The 26,954-nt window shown below is 43.6% G+C and overlaps 3 long non-coding RNA genes across 4 annotated transcripts in view; 2 read left to right on the forward strand and 1 right to left on the reverse strand.

The window, feature by feature from the left end:
- The first annotated feature begins 1,566 nt into the window (after positions 1-1,566).
- LOC111260601 (uncharacterized) lies at positions 1,567-4,041 on the forward strand. Its single transcript, XR_002680442.2, has 2 exons — positions 1,567-3,052; positions 3,457-4,041. It is a non-coding gene; the product is annotated as an uncharacterized LOC111260601 (long non-coding RNA).
- The window catches only part of LOC111260600 (uncharacterized), a 101,698-nt gene continuing 78,468 nt past the window's right edge, over positions 3,725-26,954 (reverse strand). The window contains exon 6 of the long non-coding RNA XR_015311130.1: positions 3,725-3,811. This is a non-coding gene — a long non-coding RNA (uncharacterized LOC111260600). The remainder of the gene's footprint in view (positions 3,812-26,954) is intronic.
- LOC111260603 (uncharacterized) lies at positions 4,444-26,078 on the forward strand. 2 transcript variants are annotated; one of them, XR_002680444.2, is made up of 3 exons: positions 4,444-4,841; positions 5,097-5,253; positions 25,952-26,078. It is a non-coding gene; the product is annotated as an uncharacterized LOC111260603 (long non-coding RNA). The 2 variants fall into 2 exon arrangements; XR_015311129.1 differs by lacking the exon at positions 25,952-26,078 and having other exon boundaries at positions 5,097-7,163.

Raw genomic sequence — 26,954 nt, forward strand, 5'->3', positions numbered from 1 at the left:
CGCGAAAACGTTACCTATTAGGCTATCATTGCGCAACAATTACTAAGCCGAATTATCAGCTCATCATTTCCTACCGATGTTAGGCGACCCCCTATCTAAATAATGAACAATCATATATTTAAATCGTCGTCCACCATAGGGAAGTTCACTTAACAGATAGACCAACCTCAAAATGCTTTTAAATTAAGTAGGTGAAGAAAGGTTTCTGTCAAAGCTAATAGTTGAGCAGGCAACCGAGGATATTGGGTGGTACATTTAGTATTCCATATAATGTAGCTATTGCAAATGGATGATCTTTAGACAGGATATTGAATATCTTTTCCCGCATAGCTTGGGTGTCTGTTCGAAACGGCAGCTTTTATTATGATAAACCCTTCATCGACAGACACACGTTTATAGACGAGCTGTCATCTCGTGCCAGCCGGTTAAGTGAAATAGTGATTTATAGTATAGAGCTATATCCTCACTACTACTACTATCCAGTCCAGTGATCGGCATTTGCCTCGGTGTTTTCCTCCTATTAACTTCGACGACGTTTGCCCTTTTTCTAGCTAGAACGTACTTCGCTGATATGTTCAAAGAATAGATATAGCCCTAGTTTGTCACTTCGCTTGCCCTCGTTTTCTCTCTCCAGGCGATAGCTTTTAGCATTGACAGGTTCAGCGTGTGGTCTACTAGAGGCAGCGTCGAAGTTGACCGGTGGCAATAACTGATATCGGTTGCTCGGCAGTTCTTACATCCGCAGCACACGAATGTATATGTATGTATATACTGTGTATAAACGATTCGTGAATACTGTCTGGCTAAAAACATCTGCCGCTGTACCGTCGCGAAATAGGCCATCATATTTGCCATAGACGATGACTGTCTACAAAGAGCTTCTCGAAGCTTCGCTCCGACATGGGTCTCTTGATTTGGACCGGTTCGAACTACGCTGAAGTTTGGTAACATAAAAGCAGTTTTACTATTTTTGACACTCTGTTTGTCCTGCTACCACTGTCAGAAATGCTGACAAACTAACAAATGGGCTTCCTGAAACATACCAGATTGGTAATGTAACGGACCCTCCATTCCATGACTTCACTGTACATTTTCGTTGCTAAAGCAATCTATGTGTGTATAAACATCACGTCGCAGGACCTGAAGATTTCTACACTTAATAGTATAGTTTATAGTGCGTCAAATAAAAATCTATTCCTTTCCTTTTGTCATAACATTGCTTAGGAGCATGCACAGTCAAACCTAACGTTAACCCAAGAGAGGGCAACGATTTGTATAGATCTATTTGAATGTGAAATCTTCTTTGATAATTTTAAGCATCGGACGATAACTGTTTTAAAATTAGGCCAACATCTTACATAAGAGATAAAAAAATGCTAAGTGCTCATCAATGTATTGGCTGCATTTACTGTGATTAACCAGCATGACGGTTATCGTATTGTGCAGTGCTTTGTCTTCATACGTTCGCTGAAATTGCAAGTCACAATTGAAGATCTCCGACTTAACTACCCCGATCGACCATCTCATGGCCAACAAACCATTCAACTATACTCTTACTGATCTTAGACAAAGATGACGCATTTTCTTAGCGACCGATAGAGAATTGCATCGTGTATGTCCAGCCAACATGTAGTTGGACGACTCTGCTGTCACTTGTCAACGATCTGACGCACTGACTGTCAGTGGCGGGTGGCGTGGATTAGGCCAATTCAGCACGCAGCCGGGAGTCTACGACCGGCGATTACGAGCCGCCACTCAGCCCCCAGCAACACTAAGTAACGAGTTGTTCGGTGAATCTGTTTTACATTTTTTATGTGACGTGTTTCTACAATCTGTTCCATTGTTGTTGTTGTCATATTTATCGCTTTGTCTTCTCGGCGGGCATAGCTTCTGCGGCAATTCTTACCGCTGACTCCTGCAGCGACCACGCTAGCAGCCGTTAGGCGCAGCATTGCTGGCACAAGTCCAGGAGACGACGAAGATCAAGTCAAAATAACCAAATCGACGGACTGAAATTTTGGCCTCCACTAGCGCCGCCGTCGCCCCGTGTGACACCAGTGACGTCGTCGCACGAGCAACGCTCCAACCAGGCACAAGTCAGATCACGTCACTTTGCCCCGGGCGGCTACTGAATTTGATTAATACTAAAAACAGCGAGACCCCTTGGAAACCGTCAGTACGCTTTACGGAGCTCACTGTGCCACTAGTTGCTTCTACTCAAAAAGCGGATCGGCGTGGGCTTTTCGTTTCTTTGTGCGAGCGGTGGTATTTTTATCACCGACTGTGCCACGTTCGGTGTTAGCCATTGTGCGGTACGTCACGGTGTTGATTGCTCCAGCTAACTGGTGTTTTGGCTATTGTAGGAAACGTGTTCACTCGCAGTGGAAATCTCATATCAAACCGAATAATTTGACATTGAAACGGGAAGTAACCTCAGAAACACTAAGCCGGTAGCGCTGTGGGAAGCGGCGTATTAGAAAATTCTACTACAAATAATTTTCCGCTAAATCGGTAGCAGAGTATCTCTAGAAGAAGTGGAAGGAGGAACGGCACCATCAGTTAGTTGGCTTCATTCTACTTGAGAGATATTCGCACGTATTTCATTAAACAACCTTTGCAAGCCTCTATTCATAGAAGCTTTCAGAATAAGGTTGCGGTACTTTATTTCATTAGTGTTGGTCTCAGCTATATCCAGCCTGCACAGAACTTCATGGCGACTGATGTCGAGTCATCCGACGAAGTTCCCCGGGGACGGAAAACTACGACACTGCTTGTTCTACGGCGGAAAAGAGGGCCAGCGGCGGGACTTCAGACGCAAGGGATGACGTTGGAAACGAAAGAGATTCAAATTAACAGAAGTGGCGCAAAAATACTGCCTAGTCGGAGGCAACAAGTAAAGATTGCGCAAATAGCCAGTACCGAACGGCGGGAGAGGATCATTTTTTGGGTGATGGTGGTGCTACTTCTGATCGTCGCTGTGCTCATGGTGGCGCTGTCGAAGTCCAAAAATCTCGAGCGATTTACGAGAAAAAAATAATCACGGCAAAATTAAGTACGGCGACAAACACGAGATACGTGTGATTCATATCGCTGAATTTTCTATAGGGACCATTACGTTAGTTTAGATGTGGTGCCTTAATGCAATTGAACGTTAGTTTCTTCATGTTTCCTTGATGAAGCCTATTTTTGATGTCGTCATTCGTACTATATAGCTTTATAAAAGAAACGACCTGCTAATAATAAACAGAATAGGCAAAGGAGAAAAGATCGCACTGGCTGAACCGTCCAGTAAAAAGATGATCCGAGTTCCCTTTTTGATGACCAGTTTGTGGTGAGTTCTTTTGGCTAACAAATTTTCTGGCTTCAGCAAGATTCGTGGCCAAACGTAAAATGCACAGGCATCCAGGGTTCATAACAACAGTATAATACTGAAATTAAAAATTTGTATTTTTTTAGATGTTGTATTCAATAGTGCAGTGGGAAACTGCCGAAGGTTCCGGACTCACCGCGCGCTTAAGGTAGAGAGATGAGGCAAGGTCATGAGTCTCCGATGATGATGGAAAGGATAAGCTCGTAACACAAACAGAAGGGATGACTCCAGTCGCGCTGCTACCCCGGGAAACGTTTTATCCACTGGCAAATACACAAATTAGTACTAATGTCAATAAGCTGCTTGTTCGAAGAGAACCCGCTAAACAGGAATGTAGAAGCAGTATTGCAGAATCGGAGGGCTGGCAATTTATAGTTTTATGGCGCTATTTTCCCTTATTCAGAGTCCTCAAGCTGCTTGTATGTGAAGTCGACGCTAAACCTGTTACCCCCAACAAAATAAAAACAGTAGAGAAGAAGTAATTACCGTACTGTAGCAAGGTTTTAATTAGGATCATTATTAAAGAACTTGTGGTGACTTCAGTGGCTAACAAAAAGCCAAAGATTATTGTTTGGATTTTTTATCAGCCATACGCCTGCAAGTCCCAGCTTAATAAGCAGGTAGTCTGTTTATGCAGTATTTATAATGAAAGAAGGCGATCTGGCGGTCAAGCCTTGTATTTCCTGAAAGTATGGTATTATTACTAAAATTCTAATACATAATAGTAAGGCTTATTAGCTATTTTATTAGATTTTTTTTAGAATAAGCTCCTATAACAAAATTATGTTCAGAACATGAAAATGCATTATTGTTACTTTATCGTACATATATGGAACATAAAATCTAGGAAAACTGAGCACCGCTTCTGAATTTTATTACGTAACACATCTTTTATCAAGATCTATGCGAGGTATCGTAACCCGAAAATCATATCATGGTTTCTGAAGAAGGCTAGCTCTAAGCAGTACTATTAGATTGCACGGTTAAGTAAATGAAAAGGTAAAACGCTAGATCTAGTGCTGCAGGCCCATGCGGACTATGCAGGCCTGCAATGTTTGAAACCACAATAACGATCGCCATGCGCAGACGAACGACCCAGGTAAGCCCGAAAAAGAAGATGCGCTCAAAGAAATGAAACTGTAAGCAAAACCACAGCTGAAATGATACCATTAGCGTGCCCTTCCATGTGGGTGATGTTCGACCCGCACAAGGTCCATGCTGTTCTTTTTCTTTGAATGAGCCTTCTCTAGGACTTCCAGGTTCCTTACGCTGCTGTCTTTCCATTAATCTCCTACGATCATGCTGCGAATATAGCTCAATGGATTTATGCGTGTGTATGTTTGTCTTCCTTCTTTCTAGGTGCACTCTGTCTCTTTGACGTCTTCAGTGTCCAGACGAAATCGTTTGCCTTCTGTGGCGGCCCTTTTTGCTTGTCACTCTTATTTTGCTAGCAAGAATTATGCGTTCGATGGTAAGTTTTTTGATGGACAAAGTCGAGCTGTGCTTGCTCTTAGACTTGGGCGCGATTTTTTGCTTTTTCGATTTTCCTATCACTTCAGATGAACTTCTTTTTTAATTATTAATTTTCGTTACGAAAAATCTCAGGTGCTTCTACGTATCCCGATCTTGAAGGTGAGTTCGGTTGCTGATGAGGTTAATGTCATCTCTTTTGTCCAAAGTATCTATACCATAAGGATTCTCTGTATGCCTCTTCTATGTCCTTTAGGTGACCGGAACGCCGACCCAGGCCACGACTCAGGCCTACTGCACACTGTGCACTCCTGTCAGCCTTCCTCCCCCACACAGCCAGCTCTCTAATGTAGAACGCAGCTTGAAGAGGGGCTCAAACGAGCTTCCAGACACTAGTATTAAGTACTTTCTAGGTTTGTATATCGCTCTTCTTACGCTTGTTCCTGCCGTTTCGCGCAAAGAAATTCCGAGATAAAATGATCACCAAGATCAGCGGCGCTTAGCAGGACACATGACGACAAAATGAATGTCGCATCAATGATAATGATGAACCATTTCAAATCGAGCACTGCCACCCGCGCTACTGCGCGTTCCTGACCTAAGCCGCCTATGATATCGTAGCTGTGCTATGCCGTAGGGAACATACATACATACATAGGGCCACGCTGGTACTGTCGAACGCCAGTGTAACTATAATCCTATAGTAGTGCATGTAGTGAGTTCGGTCGTTCCTGTGGTTGATTTTGGCAAAGCTGCTGTTACCTCTACTGCTGTGTATTGAACCCTGAAAACATGAATGGATGAGTGCACAAATGAGTAGTTCAAGCGGCCGTTGTTGCCATCGCGGCGAGCCGCTGTGAGTGTCAACGACTGGCGGGCTACAAGGTAAAGGTGCAACGGATCCTGCTTTCTATCTTTGCCCTACTACCGGAAGGCTGCTCATACTATCGTATCAGTAGTCTCTGGCCAACGACTTAATCGTCGGCGTCTTTTTCAACAGTCGTCGCTGTCGACAAATCTCTGACTCGTCTCAGCCTTCCATTTTCCTTGGCCCTCACTCGTTTGCTCTTAGTTTCCGTCTCGGCCATCTGAGCCCGTTAACCACTGCACGAACGCCGCGTCTCTGGCCACGATAGCAGTTCCAGACTTATCTTGCTTGATCTCAATGCACAACCTTCAGTGCACGGGCGATCATCGTCTACTCTAGTCTCCGCCAACACCAGCCACGTGCGCACCCATTACCTACTACCGCAATAATACAATGTTTACTGTGACGCCTGTCTAGCCGCCAGTCGCAATGTCTCCAAAGGCCGAGAACACAATTGATCATTGTCGGCCTCAGAACAGGACGGTCCCAGAAGAGCAACGCAGTGCAGTGGTGCCGGCGTCTGCCGATACCCCACAGACGATACCCATTCGTACGCTGGCGTATTACTATGTACCAAGTAAATTTACCATAGTACTGCATCCAAGCTAATCCAAGCCAATACAATATGCCTGCTAACGCCTTAGCAGGCCGAGAACAGGCAGGTGGTGCCGTCGCGGCATCGGTGCTCTGGGTGGGTGTAAAGCTAACTAGAATACACATGGTATCGTAAAGCAGTTGGGCTGAGGCAAAAAAAGAACAATGGTAAATACTAATGACAGAGATCTTTGCTTTGTCTCTGTAGAAAATCTAAAGGTGCCTAGAAGGAGCAGTCCCATCACCCGTCTTTTTAGGTGATCCAGTCGAAATGACAAACAGTAAAATAGGACAAGGTAGGCTGGAACGAAGCGGCCAGGAACGGGACAAATTTGAAATGAAGATAAACGCACAGACTTGAATGTTCTGCTTGTAAAGGTTTCGTCCAGCTGGTTCCATTTGTTAAGCGCGTTCCACATATGCGATTTTGAGTTCGGTCCAACGACATCACCGCTACGCCAGCTAATGAATCTGCCATCTGCGACTGGGTTGCGTTATTGGGCATAAGTACGATGCTTCCATGCCCTAGCTATCGAGATGCGTAGCGAAATGAGATACGTGATTGACCAGATAATCTGGTTTTCAAAATTTTTTACCGTTATCTAAAACTTACTGCGTTTCACCGTTCACAGATGTTTGTATGGTTACCGCAAATTGCGTTCGCCGTTGTTCCCCGAAAACTCGCGTGATTACACTCGAAGTTCGAAACGCACATCGTTACAAACGTATTTTTTTTGTCTTTTTGATCAACTTGCCACGCAAGAAACAGTTCTTATTTTTACAGTCTACTAATATGTATATTTCAATATTAACCAATTGTACTGACTAATAAAAATCTGCTATTTCTCTCAGTTGCGGGAACCGTACCAGGTAAACCCATCTGTAGCAATAATGCAAGACATTTAAGAGACAGCGGAAACGCTGATCCTAGTTCATGATAGTCTCGATGATTAATACTATCGGTATAATTATCGGTTATAAAATTGCTGTTGCACGGAAGGTTCTCTCTTTTTGGGCTATTTTTTGTCGCTTTTTTACCAGACGTTTAAGTAAACCCAATCGTAGACGAGGGATTAAGCAGAAGTAACGAGCAACGCTTCTCGTCAAAAATAAGCCAGCCTCACAGGAAATTTGGCTAGGTAGCTTAAAGCTCTTTGAAGGACCAAAGGGCCTGTCGGACGGTGAATTGATTACTCGAATCGAAAGTAGAAATAGACCAATAACATCATTTGAAATTATTACTTACTCGGAAACACTCACCCAGAGTTCAGAAACAGTCGAAACTCAGAACTAATTTTGTAACAATTGTGGAATAGGACATCTAGTTAGACGTATTTCAGGGTAGCCGTTCGAGACGATTTAAACGAATGGGAAATTCTAGAAATATAGGAGCCATGTGTGAGTGGTGAATATATAAAAAAAATCACAGAATCTTAAGTAAGACACATCGTTGGATAAAGCGAATGTCATAGCCATCGACGTATACCACGATAAAATAATAAAGTAGTACGATTAGTGATACACTGTCAGCTGTTAGATTGGGATAAAACACGAAATAAGTGAATGAAGATGCAACATCTAAAAAATGGAGTCGTTCACCGGCAAACCTTTGCCCCTAGGTGCGAACTTGACTGGATGTCCTGTTCATACCAAGGTAGACGTATCAAGAATCGTTTTTGTAGAACAACTGCTACGGCCCTGTTGTTCTGAATACTAACCGTTTGCTGAAAAACGTCCTATAAAAAAAATACGCACCTAGATTAATACTGAGTGCTGTTTGGTTTCGACTCTGGCGCTCTATGAATGAAAGGGATGCCAAATATCCAAATGGCTGGGAACTAGTTGTTCCCCAGGGCACAGTCATAACAGAAACAGATTAGTCGCTCTATTTATCCCTTCGGAAGCTGCTACCATCGTCGCTAACCTGCCATCCACTACCTCTCATTGCTGCCTGACGTTGTCTATAGACTTCAGTCGAACCGAACGCTAATGGCTATAGCAGCGGATCTCGTAAATCGTTTATGAGGAGGAATGTGAACTAAAGGTCGACCTGAATTGACCTCACTCCAAGTTCTCAACTGAGTGCAACACAAGTTAGTGATTTGGGCTGTTGTCGCTTCGAACTCTTCTACCGCGAACTGATCTTCCGCTGATGCTATTGCTTCTGTTTTGCGGGCGTGCCACAAATGGGGCTCACACAAGTGGGCTGGTGGACGAATTAATACCAAGCCGACCTGAACATCTGGCGTGGGTTATCGTAGGTGGAATTGCAAACGCACTTAGTGTTCTGATCGAGAGACGAGTTGTGCCCTCTAGAAATTTGCCTACAATTCAAGTACTCAATTACCGCTAATGAAGGTTAGAAATTAGGTGTTTGACCAGCGGCGGCGGTAAGATTTAAGCCTAAGCTAAAATGTTCTGGGCACACTATGTATATATGTTTAGAATAGAACGATGAGTCGAACTCAGTCCAAGATTTGACCAGAGACTAGTTCTCTCTTACTGAAACACGTTGCTTTCAAAGTTGACGCGCTGCCTAGGCTGATTATGAGTCAAGATAAATTCAGATATGCCGACAAATTCTGCCGTCTCTTTAGAATATCATGGAATTAGCTTGTTTGCCAATCGCTCAAAAAAGCTCTAGACTTATTGAATTTACTATGCGACTTATGGCTAATATAACACACAATAAAAATAATCACTGATTTTAGCCTAGTGCACACTAGATTTTAACGAAGACAGCCAATAGAATGGTGAAGACCACGACTCACGTGTACGATACTGTAGAAGCTTCATATTATCAGCTGCGTTCGATCTATTTGTCGTCGTACAATGCGGTTTTTGTTGGCATTTTGCCACTTCTTCTATATAAGTTCAATATGTTTACCAATTATCAAGTATCTTAATCTCGGACTATTGAAAACAATCAGAATTTCGTTACTGGTTCTTGTTTACCCTTCCCGTGTAACTAATGTATAATATGAGCAAACAATTGGGCTCATTAAAACGCAATATAATATAGTTTCGTTGTTTTCTGTACGGTCGGACGTCTTCCTGAAGGCTTTCTCCACTTTTTGGCCTTTAGTTTTATTGAACGTAATGATTAATGGTAATCGGCATAGTTAATACAGTGGATAGCTTACGTTCATTCTCGGGTAAAGGACCAAATTTACGCATCTGACTTTAATCCAACAGACGCAGAATAGAAACTAACCTGACCCACGATCGTCGACATATAAAACCTGCCGTTTGTGTACATGCATGGTACACACTTGGTTGTCCAATCACTGCGACGGAACTACCAGAGAACAGGACACAGCAGGACAAAAACTGTACGAAAATCTTTTTCATTTCATCCTTTTCGATGTCACAGTTAGACGGAGTAACCAGAGTCAAGACTGGGACATTCCTATGACTACCTATTGAAAAACGAAGAAAAAGGCATAAAAAACATCTACTAGTTAATTTCCGATATTAGAACGAAGAGTACCAGAAGCTACCAGTTTATCAATGATACAGATATTATTGAAAAATGACAAATTTAAGTTTTCATTTAACTTACGAACGCGCTTAGAGCATCTGAGAGAGAAAGATGTCATCTTTTAAACATTACGTTCACTTTTTCCGTTAGTCAATTTTTCTCGATAAATGTGTATTCCATTTCAAATCCACTAATTAATGTACAAATACGTATCTCGAATTTAGAACTAAGTTACTACTTTTCGTATTAAATTATCGATCTAACTTCGGGTGGCACAGTCGAGGCTATGCTGCTACAAGTTAGCTGCCGAGTACCGTGGCAGAAACGCTTGTATCAGCAGTAAGAAACGTCGGTCTCAAAATAAGAATTTTTACTTTCTGCAAAAGCTCAAGCATGTATTGGAATAGGCTTCGTAAAGGAATTATAGAGTCTAGAGATACACTTGAAAAGATATAAAAGGCCCAATTCAGGTGATCAGTGTTGTGCTGTTTACTGAATACAAATCCACTCGTTACCAACAGCCTCTCTATGTTTCAAATTTTGCGGCCGGCATTGTCGTTAGTCATTCCATTTAACGGCGATGCCGGACGTAGAAGTTAAAACATAGAGCTACATAGAGCCTTTTTTAAATACTGTAAATTGCCGACATTTTGTCGGCAAGGGCTTTCCTTGTTCTCACAACAAGCAAGGACTACGTCGACGTTTATGTAACTTGCAAGTTATATTCCGCAAGCGTAAACTATTTCAGTTTACATAGCACGATTTCTAATCCTAAGAATTCCAACTTAATTTGTACGTTTATCTTTAGAACAGTACGGGCAATAGGCTATATTTCCAGATCTCCAGTTCTAGCTGCGTCCGCTTATATGTAATCATAGGTTCTGATAATATTCTATCGTAACTAATCACTATAATTCAGAGTCGACAAATTTAATTGGCCATCGTCTGGTCGAAATCCGGTATCTCGATTCAACAAATACCCCGCAAAGGTGCCTAAAGTAAGAGCCAAACCTGAACAGGTCCAGCAGGTACTTCGGCAGTGGCCACAGGCAAACCTCTGAGGTCGTCTGAAGGTCCTTGTTGTATATTGTGTTGCGCTCATGATCCTCCTGAATTTGGCTCCTCCTCAGCATTAGTAGTTAGTAAGTTCAGTTGTGATTTTCTAAACAGCACGCAACTTATCCTTACCTGTAGGTGAATCGTGTATACGGTATACATACACAGACAGAGATCGACTAGAATTTAGATAAAGACCTGCCTACCCTGAACGCTTCTAAGCGATACCGCCTGTCGGCAGTTTGTGCCGACCACTATGGCCTTATAACCTGATCTTTGCGGATCCTTCAAAGCTGCTGCCACTGCCGCTGCTGTTGATTTCGGGTAGTCTTTTGGTGTTCCCATGCTGATCTCTTGAGCCATCGAGTACAGATCGTTGTTGCTACCTGCTACCAGCGATCAGCGAGTACCTGATACGTACAGCTCCGCTATCCGCAGCCCGCTCGTGTGCCTGCTCAATCCGTGTACCGTCTCCGTAAGCAAATGATCGGAGTCAGACAAATTTCTGCAAAGGCACCGCCCTCCACCTTTGAGACTTGTTATTATTATTATTATTATTATGTGGCTGCAAATTTGTGCCCGCTTGCCTGCTTGACTAACTTGGTCTCGATCTGCCCGACCTACGGAGCCGGGTGTAGGGCTGTGTGTGTGTGTGTCGTATTTCGCAAAAACAATCGAAAAACCCAGAAGTGCTTCGGCTAAGCCCTCCTCCTTTCTTTAATTTTTGGCGGGAATCGTAGCTTCTGCGCGAAGTCGAGCGTGAGCGCACTGTGTCCGATGATCAACTTCGGCCGGTTAAGCCCAATCACTTGGTTAGAGACACTGAGAGTCCAGTATAAACCTGACTAGTTGCAACAGGTCACACTTTGTTATTATTAGGTTAGTATCAAAGTGATCCGAAGAGAATAGTGCCGGCATTTCCCTGACGATTCGATTTCGTTTAGGCCGCATTTGTACGCTGTATCGTGGGCGGATCCTGAGGTCACGAAGTTGCGTTTTCTGGAACTATTGTTAGTTTATTAATGAGCTATCTATATTTGCGGAGCTTTTAACAGGTGCCGCTAACGAGTTCGATAGGTTTTAGGTTGTTTTGTTGTATCATTTGCGACTTGAGCGAAACAACTCGTACTACCTTTAAACCAACTACCTGGTCATGGGCCTCAGTTACAAGTGGGTAATCGCCCTGCTGAGCTTGTTTCTGTTGACATTTTCCGATTTTTAAACGCCAACATACGATAACGCTTAGACTATCCATTTGAGCTACTGGACGCATATGATCTGATTTCTGAGTTCTCTTCGATGTTTATCTATCCAGGACCGAATTGGCCGTACCACATGCTCAATACAACATGAAGCTTTAAAACGTAACAGTGTTCCACGTAACCAATAGATATTGCAGCTCGATACTTATACGCTTTCTGATGTTTGAATCAGAAGATTTTACGTCCCGCTTAAACTACTCTCGATACTATTCCCTGTTTGTGTTCTGTGCCAACATACATAGCAAACTATTAATTAGTATAATTAACATAAGCACATTAATTATAATTAACGTACAATTATTAGTCTGGCAGAAAGCATTGCAATTTAGTACTATATATATCTTTATGTTTGATTAGTTTTATATACATGTAAGGCTGTATGTAGATAGCTTGAATTTAACAGGCAAATACATTGTCGTATACGGACGTCGCTGACGCCGAATTCAAACGACACGGGGTAATACCATAATGCTGTGGATATTCTAAGGGCTAAATGATAAAGGGCAGTCATCGGTCACAATTATTACAGGCACCACTTGAATATTTAGATCACGTTTTTCTCTATTCGAACATTAGAGACTGTGTTGTTTAGATGGATAAAGACAAACAGTGTTACTATCTAAGTATATCTTCGGAGTCGTTTGTTTTAATTATGTGGTGTTATAATGTATTTGTCAAAGGCGTAGATAAGTAGTAGCATACGAATCAATTGCTGGCGACGTTGTGAGCAAATGGTGTCGGCACTACCGTAGCTTTGACGATAGTATACCCCTAAGCCTTCGCAGGGAAAGTGAGGGAGTAGAATCTTCGTAAGATGCGTGGCTTCGGAGCTTTGTGCATACATCAGCATTAGAGCTGGCTTAATAACATATCCTCGTCCCCGTGGACCTGATTCACTTGGCTGAGGTTCGAATCTTCAAACGGCCGCTGCTACCAAAACAACTACTAGAAAGGCATACGGCGATAATTTGATGCCGATGTAGCCCCTACTCGAAACTGGAACCCAAAATCGAATAACCTGCTGTTGTCAGCCAAGCCTGTAACTACATACAACAACAATGAGCCTTACGTTCTAGCGACAAATTGTTCATCACCAGTATTCGTCTAACCGCCAATCACCATAGGCACACGGTTCATGGTCGTCTCCTGCTGTCCAGGTAACTTTTTAAAGGAACTTGTTCTACGTATCTCGAATGAAGAGCAAAGAAACAGGCAGACGCGTATTTGAAGTCGACAAATCTACATAGGTATGTATACCCAAAGGACGAGGCGCGCAGGGCTTCGATTTGTCTACCTTGTCGTCTACTAAACACAGGCGTTCGAGGAGGAAATTCCAAAGGTGACATAGTCTCCAAATAGTCTGTCTGAATTGACAATCCTTTTACGTAATCAAATGAAACGCAATAATCGAGCTATAAAAACAAGGTGCGGATTCGATAGCAGATAGCTTGCACTAACAACGTTAAAATTGGCCTCGTCGGAAGTTGAAATGACAAATCAACATATAGAAACGTCGAAATGGGGAAAATCGCGTATAACAGCATCCGTATATGGACGAATGGAGAAATTTGTACCTATTTCTGTGATCTGTAGAACTGTCGAAATGGAATCCAACGAACAAAAAGGCAAGACACGTTTTACCTCCTATAAATAAATATGTCAGAGAACAAGACACGATTTTAGGTGGCTGATTCATTGCAATTAAAGCATAATGGACACAACTATGTAGTACTTGAAAAGTCTATCCTTAGAAGAAATTATTTTGTGTGTTTTACCCCATTACCACAACACCAAAGGTTTAGAATTACCACTATATATGTATGGCACGTACTCTTAGCCGGATGCGAACGATTTACTTAAATTAGCTAGAATCTTCTGCACTTCTCATCTGCTCGATTGTCATAGCCAACTTCAGTCAAAAGTCGTCACCCTTCAGCAAACAGAAATCTAGCTCTCGGCCCGTCTTAGCATATTTTTACTCGATGGGCTATTCAAAGGAAAACGTCAATCGACAACCAATGTAACGTTACTGATAACCTGGAGAGCACTGTTGCTCGTATAGAAGTCCGCACCATTATTTTATAGTATACAGCTCTAAGAACACTCTAACTGCGTTCTTGTTCGCCGTCGCTGGGTAGAGCCTCAATGACGCCGACAATGAAGTCGCCGGCAGTACATATACTAGCTGGCGTATAGGAGCACACGGAAAACGATAGTACCAACAACATGTTTGCCACTAAACAGAGAAAAACTCGCTGACGAGAAAGGCCTTGCGGCACCTTTCAGTCTTCACCCCTTTGTCGGCACATGCTGCAAACGTTTCACAAGAGATTAACAACAATAGCTACTCTATACAACCGTGTACTAGCGAACACAGACTACAATAAGGCGAACATGGGTAGAATAAAAAAAAAGGAACAGGCACATACAAAATAGAAAAGGTACAACAGGACAAGTTGTTCATGGTTTATCCTTCTTTTACGCTTGGACCCGAGAATCCTCAAAGGAATCGTCAAGCTCACCGTCGTAGACATCATCACCAAAGCCCCCGCAACCGCTGCCGCCCCCAGTGGACGTTGACGTTTTTTCTACCGGAGGTCTATACATTTTCTCGGCTAGACGTCCAAAGAAAACATGTAGTCCTATATTTGTTGTTAGATCCGGTGCGTTAGCGTGCGGTTCGGCAGCCAGTCGCCCATTACGTGTGTCTCCTCTATATTGTACCAAATGGCCAATTGTGCGCGTAGTGAATGAAGCCAATTGGGTACGGTAACTAAAAATCATGTTCCCTTATTATATTATGCATGGCACGCATATATCAAGCGCTGTCACGTGCTGTTTTCGGTCGATACTATCAATACAGTTAGAAACATCGACCGACGGGGATCGTTTTGTATTTGACTGAGAGCTAGTGAATTGAGAGCTAACACCGCCAGTGAAAGAACAGAACTTCAATAAAAATAAATTCGCTGTTATGGTCCCGGGTGAACGCAAGAATATGCCTTAACGTTCTGCAATTCTGGTTCTCTACCAACCCCGCGCCCTGTTTAACTAAACTGCCATCTTTATTGGAGAAAGGCACTGACCTTTGATTGCAGTCACTATCATTATAACTACTGAGGAGTAGTTCTACGTGCTATGGCAGTAAATTCTAAGCAATGCTATAGAGGTGGGCGACTCTAGTTTTTTTCGTTGAAGTGACCATCTTCCCGTCCGAAGGTGGTCAGCTTTCCTTCAGCGATTCGAGGAATCATATGCTCGTAGAGAGCGACATGCAGCGCATACGCAATAGTCTGTCTATGATGCGATGCGCGCTTGTGAACTGGCCATCCCTTGTCCTTGTAGCTGCTGTCAGTGGCACCGGCACTAAAGAACAAGGCGAACGACGTTATAGGTATCAACTTTATCTAAAAGTACATACGTACAGACACGCACACACATAAACATTGATACGGAATATGAGCTTCTGGTGCTGCTTTCCTTCTTATCGAAAGGCGAAGTTCGTTTGAATGGAGTACCTTCGTTTACAGTCGTTTCTTCTCATGTCGAAGCTGTATTTTTCCCCGTCTTCGGATTTTTCTCATTCTGCTATGTTTTTCCCTTGTATTTTTCATTCGCTAGTTACTTCATTGGATCATCTGACGAGCAAACGGGCATGAGTGAGCAGTGATCGCCCCCGTCTGATTACAACATTACCTAATTGAGAACATCGCCAGATCATTGGCGGCGGTGGCCGCAGCCAGCAGTTGCCTCTTCAACTCCCTCATTTGATCGTTTTCTGCGTCTTCAGTCCCGTTCATTCGGTAGCAGTCTTAGCGCAGTAGGCAGGCGTCTTGTTTCTTCGATGGAAATAACCGCTTCTAAGCTGCTAGCAAAAGTAGCAATCACATAGACAGGCAACTGACCAACCCGCTAAGCAGGCCCGAAGGAAATACATGTTCTCGTGTTCGATCCGTCCAACAATTGAGTGTCCAATGTGCGACGTTCGACATCGTTCGATGTCTGAGACAAGCCCCGCCGAAGAGCAAATGAGTGCGGGAGAAACGCCGAGCTAAAACAGCAGCTCTGCTTGGCGTTGGTGGGAGCGGCAGGCAACGTTATATCACCGCCATCATCAACAGCACCGCTATTATTGGAGTGCGCGTCAAGCACTTACCGCTGTTGTTGTTGGTGTTTTTGTTGTCTTTGTTGTTGTTGTTGCTGCCGTTGCTACGTTTGCTGCTGCCGCCGCCGCCATCTAGCCGTAGCGGCCTAACGTTTCACGGGCGACCCATCTTGAGCAGCCAACTCCGTAGTCGTCATAGACAAAGTAGACAGGCACAACTGGACAGCAGAAAGAGTGCGGCCATAGAAACGGAGAACGTGGCTATTTCTCGTCTACTTCGAACACAGCCACGAATGTTCGAAGAAGCCTGAACAAGCCGAAGGAGCCGAAGTGCGTGTTCGGCCTGCTGATGGACGAAAGACAGTGGCCAAGCATCGCCACCGGCCGTCCACCGCCAACATTCGCCGATCAGCGGACAACAGCCACAGCTTCTCGCAATAACAACAGCAACAATAGAGGCAGCAGCAGCAGTGGTGATACTAGTACAGCAAAATGGGAAATGAACAAAATAGCTGCCTTCCCCCCAACCCCCCTCTCTCAAACATAGAGGAGAACTGCACGATGGAGACCTGCTACCGCCGCCACTGGCGCACCGCCGCCAACATTACACGTACATAGCTACTACGTTGTGCCATTTCTACCTCGATGTAAATACCTAGATATGTCTGTGTAAGCAAGTGTCTATGCCACCCCCAGCGCCATTCGGCGGCAGTGATCGGCAGGGGGCCACAAGAAGCCGTCTCGTTGGCTGGACGCCGACTTCTGCTTCTGCTGTCAGGAAAAGAAAAACGAAGGCGAGGACGAAGGTGGCCACTCACGAAAATGCTGACTACGACGACGGCCGCAACAGCATCGACGAATCAGTGAGATCCCCGATCGATAATGAGACCGACAGCCAGCGCCGGTGTTAGGGTCTCTGTGTGCGAGCTCTTTCGTCTCGTCTCCTTGCGTTGGTTTGTTTGTTGCTGGCTGACGCCTGTTGGCCCTTGAAGAGCTGTCGGCTGCTACCTACGAAGCTGAGGTAGTGGACGTTCGATGAAGCTACGTCTTCCATAGCGCTATTCCCCTTTTGCTATAATATTGCCACGAGCATCAACGGCTGCGAATCCGGCGAAGAATAGACAACACTGAGCACTGGCAGTAGAAACAACTATAATAGCACACAGGAGCAGCCCGGCTAGCTACAACAAAAATACGAAGAATCAGCATACCACTGGCAATTCTGCCGCCATCTACGAGCGAACTGCAGAATGAGAAAATCAATGCGTTTTAGCAGTAGCAGCAACTCTATACACGTTAGTAGAATGCGTGGTAGTGGTGAGGGTGGGGTTGGGGGTGTTAGCGGCTCTGCCGACAGTGGCAGCGCCCCGGTAGCGGGTCAAAGTACCCAATATATGTACAGTACTGATGATGATGATGACGACGGCGATGGTCGCGATGATGACGGTGATGATGACAACGATGAGCGGCGCGAAGAGGATAAAGAGAACATAAAAAAATAGGGAGTGCTGCCTGATTTTGATCAGCATCTTCGGCGGCGGCGGCAGCAGTAGTAGCTATGGCAGCGGTAGCCGAGGTAACAACAACAACAACATGAAGTCGAAGAAGATGAAGAGCAAAGCCCGAATAAATGCGCGCTGCACGTCAACAACAACAACGACAACGGCCACGGCGGTAACAGCAACAGCAGCAGCAGCAGCAACAAGTGCTTGGCCGTTTCTTTCGGCAGAAGGACGAGTGGGTGATGAGGAATTAGATGAAGGAACACTTTTACGTATACATGCATATATATATGTGTGTAACTACGTGTATATATGCGTGTGTGTTCATCCAGAGACGATCGATGCTTGACTACAGATGGGAAGGGGAAGGGGTCGTCGATTGTGCCTCCCGTTCCGTAACAACAAAAGCGAAAAGGAGAGAGCGAAGGGGGGCGAAAGATAGAGAAACGCAAACGATCCGGATCGATTTTGCTTCTGCTTCTGCGTTTGCTGTTGGTGTCCGTGGTTTTCTCAGCGCTCAACTATCGGCCGCCTCCAATTTCGCCAGTTAAGAGATATTGGATCGAAGCGTCAGGAAGTCAGTCTAGCGACATGAGCGTCTTCAGACGGCGTTTGTTGGCGCCGACGTTTCGGCTATTGTAATTGCGAGTGTCGAAACAATGAGTCTCGACAAAATGCAAACGATGAGTCGCATAACGATCGAAGGCAGGTGGGCATTGCATAGTGCCTCAGGCGCTCTCATCGGTATGCATAAACAGCTAGCTGCATGCGGAGACACCCATATCATGAAATCGATTATAGAGATACTGAAATATAGGCGAAGATGTGGACTGATGTTGGAGGCTACAATGGTTCACTGGTCGGTTAGCGACACTGCACAGGGAACCGCGAACGCTCTCGCACAGATGGTGAAGGTAAAAGTATACGAAGCTTCGAAAGCGTACTGCATTAACAAATGCAGGTATTTATTTATTTATTTATAAAACGAACGTTGATAGATGTTTTCTGATTAGATATTAGTAACATTTTTAGCAAATGTAAGTAAGTAAGATACAATGTACCGGTGAACGTTTGCATAACGAACGATACGGAAAAACTGCACGATAACATTTTATTGATTATTCAGGCATGCTATGCCTAAATTGCCTATGTACGTACTTATGGATGGATGAATCCGTTTCTGATGTTATTTACGCTCGCCAACTCATAAACAAGGAAAGGCAGTAGGAAGACTGAATGTAAATCGGCTTATAGAGGTTACCTCAGAATGGGTACTCTGCCTTTATGCATAAGTAGTATTACGGACCTAATCTATCGCCAGCCCGAACGGAAACTAGCAAGGCCAGAATCCACGTAAGCAAAACAGCCGGGCGGCGATAGCAGTGTCGGCAACTGACCCTACTTTCGTTTTCCATCGCACCGTGAGGACTGTCGAATATTTACCTTTATAACAATAATCATAGTAGTGGTTTGTGTGGATCACTATATTTCTATTATTTTTCTTATCACTATAAACAAACGATCTCTGTTTCTTATCTGTTCACACATATATGCGTTATGGCGGAGACAGTGTTATTTACACACGACTTATAGTTATAATGGGCTCCCATCCCATGAACGTCTCGCATCATTTCGCATCTTATCAACAACAGAAACTACGATGATAGGGCAAAGAGATAATGGCACATCTGGAAACCCTTTCACTGATGAGCGGCACTAATTTCCTTCCGAGGCATGTTAAGCATAATGATGATGAATGGACAGAAGATACGGCTACCACAACCCCATGAAACCGCGGACTCCCGAGGTTGCGGAGGCACGCGCCGTTAAAGCTAAATGTCTTGGCCCTGCAAAATTAACGCTTGGTCAATACGATAATGTTGCAGGGCAGATCCAACAATACATACCCCGTCGAACTTCCAATAATGTTAAGACTGTCAAACCTCAAAGTTCTTGCCCAAGTAAGGATTCTTTCACATGCACGAGAAAAAAAAGAATATAATTTATAATAAAATCCTCTACGTACAACTTCCGTTAGTTCGATAATGCAAACAAAAGAAAATTAGCTCGCAGTGTTAGGAAGTATCAATTAGAAGTTAACTTCGTTTAGAAACTCGCTGGAATAAAAGAATTGCTTGGACCCGTACGTTTCTGAGTGCACGCTTTTGGGTGTTGGTTGTTACCCTCCGCCATTCGACTGATCTGTTCAATTCAAATAGATGTTATATTGCAAACATAACTATCAGACATTTGTATACTCGATGGACGTCTGTTTGTAGGGTGGAATAGGTTCGTCGACGGACCACAAATCGCACTAGTCTGAGCCATTGAACTGGATTATTCTTTTTGGTATAGTTTCATTGAGCCTATACCATTTTGTTATTCCGCCGTCGGTGGTCATTTACACACTGCACTGGCTCGTGGCTGGCCCTTGCTTCCATCCGCTGTATTCCAAGTTCCCACGCGTTTTTCGAGCGAACTAACCTGTATGTATGTATAGATGCCATCTTGAGATCAGTAAAGTCAGTGAGATGCAGCACGAGGGCACAGAGGGGGGGCATATTGACCCCAGAAACATAAAGCTATCACTGCTCTTATGTTTTCGACAAAAAACACTGGATAGGAGGGAATGCCTTCTATATATGTAGGTTTATGCCTTCTTTATATGTAAGTAACAAATAACGGTTAAAAGTAAAGAAGAGATTAGTGAATTCAGTAGAGGTAGTCCAATTTGTGTGACCGAAAATAACATTGGAAAAAGTTATGCATATATCCCCAATTTTGTGTTTAGGTACATCGGGAAGAGTGGCGACAGTCACTCGGCCTTGGTACTTCGATTATGTACCATAACTAAGGAAAATTCTAGTTCACGTGCATCACCATGAAAAACTCTTGTCGTTTAAATAGAGATGTCCTGTGAGACAATTACGCTTTACGCACTACACGTTTCTCCAATCAGTCTGTTTACTAAACTTTTGCTTCTTTACCAGTTACGCGAGTACTCTACCGTGAGCACACTGATATAACCTTCTTGGCAAGCACTCACTCGATAATCGTATCCTTTACCAATGCTGTTAGACTTAACTTAAAAGTTCAGATAGCTGATTGAAGTGAGGCCAGCAAAACTTGCTCCGTCTGAAATACTCTACTCAGTTGGCGCCTATGGATTTTGAAATTTATTGACGCTTTCTAATCAAAAATAGTTCGAACTTCACGTTCGATGCTGGCGTCAAGCTTCATATCCACATCGATCCAACTACCTGACAAGTTAAGTGACTGAGCTGAGCAGATTACTATCATCTACTGTCAGTAGTAGTATGTCTTTCTTTTTCCATCCGTCGTTTCCTACGCTAAAACGTGCGTACCGTTCCATTGTCACAACGTACACGGCACGACAAAATGAAGCCTAGAAATATAGATTCCTACGATGAGCACGGCGCCAAGTACCGTGAATAAAAAGAGTGCACGCTATAAATTAGTGTTAAATGTGGCTTTGACTTGGAAGGACATTTTTGTACATGTAAATGGAGGTATTTATTGTCTTTTTGTAAAAAAAAAATGCTGATTGACCTGATAAACGCAGCCATTTATGGACAAGGAATGCAATAGGACTATTGCCAGTTTTAAATATTGCCTTAATGTGCTGTTCCTGTTCCTGTATCGACTTCGCTGTATGTGTAGAAACAACAAATCGAAAGCGTCCTACACGAGCTACTAGTTTTGCGTCGTTTGCTGGCCCGCCAGCCAACCACTCCATTGTCGAATGGCATCGCAACATACCCGTTATTTGCTACACATTTCACCATATCCATATGTCTAACTAACATATACGATACACAATTGCACAGGAACCACCTATTGACAGTAGCTACTTCAGTAAACAATATCGAAAAGGATGCATGATCAGACAAACCCCCGTAACGAAAATAGCGAACATCTATCACTGGCTATTTCTGCCTTCCCCCAATCATCACCTGTTCCCTGTAGCCCCTGAAGTTAAGCGTGTGCGTCGAAAACACGCAGCTCTATCACAGCTATCGACCTCTCATAGTGCTACTATTTTGACAATAGCCCCTTCAGTGGCAACAGCTTGTCGACATTCTACGCCCCCGCACACTCGCAGCTTCCAATCTCGTGCTTCTCGTGATAGTTCTCAGCCTCTTGTTGATTGGCGAATTAACCAATATTTCAGTAAATTTTCAGTTTACTCTTCACCCTGGATCTGAAGAACGAAGATCCAGCATTAAGTGGTTGATCTTCAGAACTGACGAAGGCATGCCGCGACTGTGGTAGATGAACGGCAATAGCGATTGACATGTGTGCGCGTGGCACATTTATCTCCGGTGATGCGTACACAGACAGCGTAAATGATCCTTGCGGCGATGGAGGCGGTAACGCTGATGGCTGCAGTAACAACAGCCATAACCAGACACAGGCAGCTTTCTGTACGTCATTCTCTCTCTGCAGTTCGCTCTATTTACGCTTATTCGGTTAAAAGGAAGAAATAGTTTTTGACTACGGTAACAACAGCAGCGCCACAATTCGCAACGGTTGCATCCGCATTTACCGGTGGCAGCAAAGGCCTTGATGGCTCCCAACGGATAAGCGGCTTGTTCGTATCCTTCTGCAGCTTCTGTCCGCTGATGGCGATGCTGACGCGGTTGTTATTGATGATGGTATATTGCTAGCGTTGCTACTGCCGCAGCTGACGCTGTCACTTCAGATATAGCCGCTGCTAACGCTGACTAGCTTATGGACACCATCGATTTCCTCCACAAGGAAGAGGATTGCGCGCACCAGATAAAGGGAGAGAAAGGAAGAAGCTTCCACTCATCATCAGCAGCAGCATCATCATCACTATCACAACCATCTCACCGTTTTCTTTAGTCTGCACGCGCTACGAGGCTGCTTTCATTTCGTTACGTTACGTGGGCGAGTACGCCTACCTCGATCAAGCTACCAATGGCCGCTGATCGTAGGGATCGGCTTGCTGTTGCTGGTTGTCATGATGATGCCAATGATGACAGTGTTGTTGTTGTTCTTGATGGCGGTGGTGTTAGTGCTACTGTCTGATGACGGCTGCACGCTGGAGGCAACGGCAACGAATGCGTGCATCAAGATAGATCAGCGACTGGTCTGGACTGAGACTGAGTGACCGAGCGGGTAAACGAAAAAACAAACCAAATCGATCCAAACAAAGTAAAAAGGTTCCGCTTCGCGCTCTAACGAACATGAAGCTTCTGTAATTGTTACTGTCACTCTTCGCTATTGAATTACGTAGTACCAATTGGCAGCTCATCGTTGTTACGCTTGTTGTTGTCGAGCGAAAATTGTGACACTATGAACAATCTTTTGCTTCTCGACGTTCAATGGCGAAAGCAACCGAAGCGGTATCTCGTGTGTTGACATCGACCTCGTCCGCACGTCAGTGCTTCACCGATTGAATGTCCAACGAATGGCTAAGTCTGAAGGCTGACAAAAAAAGGCAACGTCTCTCGTGTGAGCTAGCATACTGCCGCGCGTGGGTGACCGAACGAGTATAGAAGTTAATTACAAGATTAATGAAAGATCAAAGGCATCGTTGAAGATCACGCGTCGATCCGAATCGACTAAAGTCCATCCACAGTATACGTACTCCGTACAGTAAATAGAGTACCGGTGACTTAGTAATTGCAGTATTACTACCTTAATAGCATGAAGGCGTAATGGCTGGCAGAATCCATCGACACGAAATAAATGTCCAGTCATCAGCGTGCAATTTAACGATGTCCTGCGAGAATTATTCGTGAACTCAGCCAGAGTCGTGGCTAGTGAGTGCTCCTCATCGTTGATGCGCCAGCAAGCATGAACGGATGACGACAGTACAGCTGACCTTTCAGACCCGTGGAGCACTGATGGCGAACAGATGCGTCCGATCACATTGAGTACTCCGATATGACGACACTGTAAGTAATGAGTGATCTGACAGTAGCGATGTTACTGGAGACGCGTCCGGAGTAGAGCCTGGACTCCCGTTTATCTCGAAGTTAGCGATTCGCGCAAGCTGCTAATTACGCCGATAGAGCGATGATGATACTGCTAAAATTCCCTTTAGTGTGGAGTGTGGGCTGTGGAGTTGTTGTACTACGAAAGTCCTAGAGCATCCTGTTCGTATCCCTCGTCGAGATGGTCTCAGCGTCACTGGCCGAAGAACGGCTGGCTAGAAGAACGTTCAGTTTAAAAGCGAGTCTCAAGATCATCATGACTGTGGTAGTAGTATTTTACAGTAGTTAAAGTTTATGTTTCCTATGTGCTACTATCCGACAGAAGACGTGAATAAGTTCTAATAACATTTAACAGTTGCAACAGAAAAAAACACCCGGTGACATGGAGCGACTCTGACTCGAAGCTACTGGGAGATACTTTGATTCAATAGGTCGAGTTGGGTGAAACGCGCTGTGCAATTTCGCCTTTTGATTTTTATTGGCCCATGACATCTATCCAGATTTTGCTCAGAAAAAGTAGACGTAGATTGCTATATATAATGGTGAACTTCACACCGATGTTGCCAAGAGAAGTCCACTGTAGTTCACTGTAGGGCGACGCAAGCCTACGAATGTTAGGGACACACACGGAACGTTTGTAAAATACACAGAGAGGCCAGTTGTCTCAGACGATGGCGACTAGAGGTCGCTTTGGAGCTAAGACTCGAGGGGTCTGTTTTCAATACTGAAACCCTTGCATTCTGTGCGAAAGGCAAGAATTACGTTGAGACACAGTAGACCTGGCCGGGTTTACGCGAAACAGAGGTACTTCTTCGTCTTAAAGTACAATAATTGTAAGCGAAGAGACTCACCATATGCATATACGTATAGTAGTACTATTCGAAACTAGGAACTCTAGGAATCGATCCCTGGTAGCTACTGAGACATATTAAAGTTCTCTATATCAGCTACGATTTATTCGACTAGCGTGAATGATATCATGTCCTACCCTTTAGAAGTCCAAAATTGGTGCCCATTGCCCTAGAAGCGCTATTACGAGTATATAATCCATCGGTGCTAAACAACGCAACTCTTACAAGAACAACATCATAGATAAAGAGCATTGGAAGATCAACGTCCTATAAATGCAATTTACCACGTAATGAACATTTTAGCATTGTACCAGGCTCACTTACGGCGAATAGGCGAAGTAATGCTTTGCTAAAAAAAAAAAAAAAAAAAAAAAAACTACTAAAAGCTATACAAATGATATATAAAGAAACAAACGGCGATATGACGTGATACTGATCAAACGGGTTACTTTCAGACGTACGCAGTCAGTTCACGCTCAAGTCGAACTAACGAGCCAATGTTCGTTACATATTAGATTAATACAAATATTCCACTATCTTTCTTGGTTTTTTCCATTCTGCACACCCTGCTCCCCTTAAGCACTAATTACAAGAATTAATAAATCATTTGAAGGACCGCTGATTTGTCAATCGTATAGTTACGTTACTACTTTTTTGCCACGACCGTCCTATTTTCTACTACTTAATATCATATATAGCAGGCCATCAGACACGGCCACTTCTGTGCGGCCAGTAAGCGATACAGCAGACAATAAGACCGTTTACTAAGCACGTTTTACGTTGACTACGTTTGAATAATTATAGTAAGTATTAATGCAAGAAAATCACGATAATAGCTAGTTTAAATTGGTATTTACAATGTTACGGAATATCAAAGTCTAACGTAATAATAATGGCAACGGCGGAAAAACATCGTACTTACTAAATGTCGCATAATTAGTCGGGGATTCTGACAACTGTTAAATCAATAAATCCAAATGATTCGTGTGTTATCTGGGGCTGGGTTAGCACTTTGACTCGACAAAAAATTGTACCTTTCTTCTACGCAAGTTACAGAAGTGACCCAAAAAATCGGTTTAGTATATTAACTATGGCAGTGTCCAAATTTCATTTTATATTCGACAGGAATTTTATTATTATCATTACCCTTATCTAACTATTCGTGAAGAAGTTAAAACTTTGATGTATACATAATCCGTAGTGACGCTATGTTTAAAAGACAGCTTTCGACATGGGTACATTGGAAAGAACACCGCGTCTACTTGTAATTCTGGCAATTATGTTTGTTATTATTTTTATCTACTTTGTTCTTATGGTGTTATTATTTATCATTATGTTTTCGTCGTTATTCTCCATGACCCTCTTTAATATGTCAGTTCATTAATTCGTTTGCGTCCGAAATTTTCAGGTCTGCTGAAAAATTTGTCCAGCTGGATTTTGATACCTTCTTCCCTGTCAAACGTGCGGCTTCTTTGTCAGTGATCGGAAAATGTAACTGTCGGTTAAAACGAGGCCTAGGCATATAGTAGGTACAAAAAAACCTCGCATGCTGTTTTCACATTCTTTGCCGTTTGCGGCCTAGCATCGCGGTAAAAAAGATGATTTCGCTTTATCTATAGGGCCTTTTTTGTTGGATAGCCTTGTGCACTAATCGCAAAAATGTCGCATACAAATTCTTGTTAATCGTCTCGTTCTTTTCGGTGTATACGCGCCTCTCATTTTTACCGATCATGATTTTTTAGGGAGAACATCTGGCGTAACTCTTGGCCTAGACATACCTTCCGTGGCTATCCATATCTTTCTTTGCTTTACATCGACATGCAGATACCAGTTGTTGTCGCCGATGGCAAAGCTGTGATCGTGGTTGCCTATTGTGTCGGGAACGAACAAATTGTTAAGGACCGATTGTTCTTCATTCAGTCCATTGCGCATCCTGGTTCCTAATTTCGGTTAACATCACATACATTCGAGGTGCTTAACAATAGTCAGGCGTTTGCAACTGGCCTTTTCTACCCATTGTCGAATGTGCGCTATCCGGTTCCTCCCGGATTTCGGCTGGCTGACCTAACTGGAGCACGGTACACCGTCTACGTCCAAGATTCTTTTTTTTAATTTTCCAAAACGCCTTTAAAAGTCCTATTGAGTACAGAACACTCGCTATTTCAGGCCGCTTTCAAGAAGAAGACGTTTCTTTCGTTAGGACCATGCATCTTTGAAGTCTGATCTCAAACTGAAATTCCGTTCACCTCGCAGTGAAATTACAACGAATCTATGAAGGAGAAAGTACCTTCGAGGTGTCCTATACACACCGGTAAACAGTGGAGAGGCAAGTGGGAAAAAAAATTAGAGACAAATCTAGAGTACTTGCGTTTCTACCTGTTGATTTGAAAAAGACAACATTTAACTGTTTT

Source organism: Varroa jacobsoni, unplaced genomic scaffold, assembly GCF_002532875.2.
Source record: "Varroa jacobsoni isolate VJ856 unplaced genomic scaffold, vjacob_1.0 scaffold_458, whole genome shotgun sequence".
Lineage (NCBI taxonomy): Eukaryota > Metazoa > Arthropoda > Arachnida > Mesostigmata > Varroidae > Varroa > Varroa jacobsoni.